The sequence below is a fragment of the Orycteropus afer genome, unplaced genomic scaffold (genome assembly GCF_000298275.1).
Source record: "Orycteropus afer afer isolate SDZICR_OR568_19922 unplaced genomic scaffold, OryAfe1.0 scaffold00027, whole genome shotgun sequence".
NCBI lineage: Eukaryota > Metazoa > Chordata > Mammalia > Tubulidentata > Orycteropodidae > Orycteropus > Orycteropus afer.
This window is the reverse complement of record NW_006921614.1, coordinates 18,242,599-18,248,044: the sequence shown is the minus strand read 5'-3', so window position 1 is coordinate 18,248,044 and position 5,446 is coordinate 18,242,599. Positions and strand designations below refer to the sequence as shown.

The following is a 5,446-nucleotide window of genomic DNA, read 5'->3' as shown; positions in this document are numbered from 1 at the left end:
AAAAAAAAAAAACTCTGGGCAGGGTGGGGCAGGGCACCCAGGCTCCATCAAAGCACAGAGACTGGGATGGAATTCCTGCTGGCTCAGAAGGTGAGTGGGAGTGAAGGATAGCCACACCTCCATTCATCAAGAGGATATGGGGTATAAGAGTAACAATGGGAATATCACACCTTTCCTATCGTTGGCGTCTGAAATGTCCTTGTGGTTCCTGGCAAGTGGAGCCTATTCTTAAGTTCCTGGAGTCTGAGAGAATGCTGTCGCTTTAAATATCTAATATGGTTGAACTGCTTGTAAATATTCAAAATGGCTGTGCCCTCCGGACAGGGAAAAGTCCACAGCTCAGCCTGTCTTCCTGTTTGCTGTTTCCCCTTTTATTCACCAGCCACCAACACATTCCTCCATGCGGCCCCTGGCTAGCAGGAATGAATTTTAGGTTAATTCTTACATTCTTTCAGCACTCAGCAATATCCAAGCTGTCTGTACCATCAGAATCACTGACAGACTGCAGCTCCATATGTCTCTTTTGGTGTTTTCATGCAAGTTCTTCTACTAGTTGGAGTTTAGTCCACTTCTATATTTTTCCCTTCAAAGCTCAGGGCTCCAGGATTATCTTCTGTATCTGTGTTAACTGGTTCCCCTTTTCTTTGTTGAAGAGGGTCTCTTCAGTATGCCATCCTATTCCGTCATCTTACCGGAACTCCTTTTCCTATTTTCAAATTGGATTGTTTGTCTTTTGTTGTTGAGGTGTTGAAATTTTCTACAGATTTTAGAGATTAGATCCTTGTCATAGGATGTTGTAGCCTAATTTTTCCCCTGTTTTTAGCTTCTCTCTTTACTCTTTTGGTAAAGTCTTCTGATGAATTGTTTTGATGATGGTATTGGCAAGCACACTTTGTTAAAGAGATTTTCTTTCCCTCATTTAATGGACTTCAACTTTTTGTTCAAGAAGATTTGCTGTCTATAGGTAGGTGGATTTCCATCTGGATTCTCATTTCTATTCCAGTCTATTATCTATAATTGTACTTGTACCAGGCTGTTTTGACTGTAGTGTACATTGACTAATGTTTAAATGATGAACTGACCTTGCATTTCTAGGATAAATACTACTTGATCATGGTGCATTATTCTTTTTACATTGCTGGATTCAGCTTGTTAATATGTTGTTAAGAATTTTTTGCACCTATGTTTATTAAAGATGTTGGTCTCTAATTTTCTTTCTTAGTAATTCCTTTGTCAGCTTTTGGGATTTGCCTGCATAAAATGAATTGGGAAATGTTCTCTTCTATTTTCTGAAAGAGTTGGTGGTTAGACTGATGTTACTTCTTTCTTAAATGTTTGATACACGTCATCAGTGGAACTATCTAGGCCTGAAGTTTCTTTTATAAAAATATTTTTGATAAATTAATTTCTTTAGTAGATATAGAATTATTCAGATATATTTTTTAACTTATATCAATTTAGGAAAGTTGTAGTTTTCCAAAAATCTGCCTATTTTATTTGTTGTTGAATTTGTTAGCATAATTGGTATGTCATATTATTCTTGTAATATGAGATCTGTAGTGATAAGCATTTTCCATCCTAGATATTGGTAATTTGTGCTCTTTTTCCTTGATCATTCTCTTAAGAGCATTATCAATTTTATTGAGCGATTCAAAGAAATAGCTTTTGGCTTTGTTAATTATTTCTTAGTGTTTGATTTTCATTCCATTGATTACTTTGCTTATCTTTTCCCCCCTTTTATTTAAAGTTTACTTTGTTCTTCTTTTTCTACCTTTTAAGATAAAGTGTTAGGTTATGATTTTGGAGGTTTCCAAATAAGCATTTAAAACTATAAAATTTCCTCCAAGAACTGATTTTAAACAGTATCTCATAAATTTTTATATGTAATTCTTAGTGTCATTCAGTTGGAACATTTTCTAATTGGCTTTGTTGTTTGTGCTGTTATTAGCTGCCATCAAGTCAGCTCTGACTCATAGTGACTTTATGTCTAAAAGAAAGAAACATTGCCTGGTCCTGTATCATCTTCATGATTGTTGGTATGTTTGAGTCTATTGTTGCAGCTTTTGTGTCTTATCATCTTTATCCCATGGATTATTTAGAAGTATGCTACTTAATTTCAAAATAACTAGGGCTTTACTAATATTTTGCTGGTAATGATTTCTATTTTAACTCCATTGTAGTAAAAAAAACATACTCTGCATAATTTCAGTCTTTATGAATTTACTGATATTTATTTTATTCTATCAATTGTTGAGAGGTGTGTTTAAAGTCTACAAATTGTCAAGCTGTGTATGTCTCCTCATAATTCTCTCAATTTTTGCTTTATGTAGTTTAGAGATTATTCTGCAAATGCACATTTTTTATTTCTAATGAATTGGTCCCCTTATATCATGATATACTTTTTTTTAAATCTCTCATAGCACTTCCTGTCATATAGTTTAATATGGCAATAATCACTCCAGCATTCTTATTCTCATTGTTTGCATGGTATGTATAACTACTCCTCACTTATCAACTATTTCATTATCTGATATTTCGCATTTATGACTGTGATAGTTGGAGCTGTGTGTCAACTTGGCTGGACCACAATTCTGTGTGGTTTAAGCTGTTATGATGTGCTTATTCCCATGATGGGATCAGATGATTATGTTTTGAGCAAGCAATCTGTTGAAAGTGAGTTTCCCTAAGGTTGTGGCCTGCTTCCAGTATATCTATGGACATTCTGGGAAAAGAGACATTCTTTTGTGGATCGGGATTCTGTTGTGCTGCTTACATCTGTCCGTGATTGAACAATCCACCATTTGGCCTGGAGAATTTGGATTCGTCATTCGTTGGAGTCAACAGCCGGTGTACCACCTTACAGCCTTGAGCTCCTTAGCCCCTGTGGCAGCAAGAGTCAGGAAAAGTCTCCAGCTTGACGTGGAAAAGCCTCCAGCTTGACGTCTAAGCCAGGAACTTTGGACTTGCCAGCTTGCCATCTTCCTAAGATAAATTTCTCTCTCTATACACACACACACACACACACATAAGCTTTACTGGATTTGTTTCTCTAGAGAACCCAGTCTAACACATTTGGTACCAGGAGTGGTTCTAGAGAGCCAAAATCATAAGGATGGGCTTCCTAAATTGGTTTTCCAGTTTGATTAATCTTAAAGACACTAGTAACCCTGTCTCTGGTAGTAAAGAGAGCCCTGCTAATCTGTGGTGTGAGGTGGCAACATCAGTATGCAAAATAACACCACCAATAAATCAAGTACTTGTGAGAAGTGATGCTCTGGGTAATCAGATATTTGATACTTTTCTGAAATTTCGTCAGCATGAGGAGTATAAGGAAGCTAGTTGGTTGATCCTACTTACACTAGACAAAGTGGTGAAAGAGCGAGATGAGCTCAGAGCTGCTGAGTCTTGACATAAGCACCACGTAAGAGACCTCAGTGCTTCCAGCTGTGCTCTGAAAGAATGTTTTATATCTTCTAGTAACTGAGCTGATATTACTGAAAACCAAACCCAGAGTCTTATTGTAAGGTTGGCTGAATTACAACGTCAATTAAATTACCAACATAGAATGGTGTCTGATGTTAAAGTGAGGGCACTGCTTGGGAAAAAATGGGATCCTGAAACCTGAAATGGGGACATATGGAGAGATAATCAGGAATATCAGGATATGGAGCCTGTAAATTCTGTTGAATCCCTCCCATCTGATGGGATTCCTGTAAAACCATTATGCCCTCCCCCTCAATTTGATGGGATTAGCCCAACTGGTCCTGCTGGGACAACGTCTGAGGCAGAGGCCATGGAAGACATTCCCGAATGCTCTCAGGAACTGCCTCAACCATCAATTGTTGCTGCTAGAACTATAACTAAAGTTAGGTCCAAGTGAGCCCCAAAAGGGGAAAGAGAAAGTATGACTGAGGAGGTAGTACACTACACCCGAAAAGACCTACTTGATTTTGCTAACATGTACAGATAGAAACCTGGAGAATATGTATGGGAATGGCTACTGAGGGTGTGGGATAATGGTGCAAGGAATGTAAGATTGGATCAGTCTGAGTTTATTGATTTAGGCCCACTAAGTACGGATTCTTCATTCAATGTTTCAGCTCAAGAGGTTAGGAAAGGATCTAATAGTTTATTTGTTTGGCTTACTGAGGCATGGATTATGTGGTGGCCTACCTTAAGTCAAGCTGAAGTACCAGACCTGCCTTGGTATAATGTAGAAGAAGGTATCCAGAGGCTTAGGGAAATTGGTCTGTTAGAATGGATTTATCTGATTAGACTCCTAGAGCCAGAAATAGAGAGTCCAGAAGACATGCCTTTCACCAGTACGGTGAGGAATAAATTTGGGAAGGGAGCTCCAGCATCCTTGAAGACTGCTGTGATTGCTATTTTATGTAAACCTGATTTGACAGTGGGAACTGCCCTAAATAAACTAGACACTTAACTACAATGGGGCTGACTGGACCCCGTGGTAGTAGGGGCCAAGTGGCAGCAGTTAATCGACAAAGGCAAGGTGGGCGTGGTTACCATAATGGACAGCAGCGTTGGAACAGTAATCAGAATAGTCTGACTCGTGTGGAATTACGGCATTGGCTACTTGCTCATGGTGTTCCTAGTAGTGAAATACATGGCAAGCCCACTAAATATTTACTTGATCTGTATAGACAGAAGAATTCTAGGTCACGTGAACAGTAACCTAGACTGAACTGCCAGAATACAGAGTCATGACCTCTCAATCAATTCCCAGACTTGAGTCAGTTTACAGACCCACAACCCCTTGAATGAAGGGGAGGCCAGGTCCTTTTGAGGAAGGACCCAACTACATTGCCAAAAATCTTTAATGTTGATCTTTCTCCCAGCCTTCCCCAAAGTGATCTGAGGCCTTTTACGAGAGTGACTGTTCATTGGAGAAAAGGAAATAATCAGACTTTTCGAGGATTACTGGACAGTGGCTCTGAATTCACACTAATTCCAAGAGATCCAAAACGTCATTATGGCCCGCCAATCAGAGTGGGGGCATATGGAAGTCAAGTTATTGATGGAGTCTTAGCTAAGGTGCATCTCACAGTGGGTCCAGTGGGTCCCACTGTAGTGATTTCCCCAGTGCCAGAATGCATAATTGGAATAGATATACTCAGCAATTGGTAGAATTCCGACATTGGGTCCCTGACATGTGGAGTAAGGGCTATTATGGTAGCAAAAGCCAAGTGGAAGCCATTAGAACTGCTTCTACCTATAAAAAATAGTAAATCAAAAGCAGTACCGCATCCCTGCAGGAGTTGCAGGATTACTGCCACCATCAAGGACTTGAAGGATGCAGGGGTGGTGATTCCCACCACATCCCCTTTTAATTATTTGGCTTGTGCAAAAAACAGATGTATGTTGGAGAATGACAGTAGATTATCATACACTTAATCAGGTGGTGATGCCAATTACAGCTGCTGTTCCT

The 5,446-nt window shown here is 39.2% G+C and overlaps 1 protein-coding gene across 1 annotated transcript in view; it reads right to left on the bottom strand.

The window, feature by feature from the left end:
• EXOC2 (exocyst complex component 2) overlaps positions 1–5,446 on the bottom strand; it is a 396,050-nt gene that overhangs the window by 24,636 nt on the left and 365,968 nt on the right. The gene's annotated exons all lie outside the window — the stretch shown is intronic.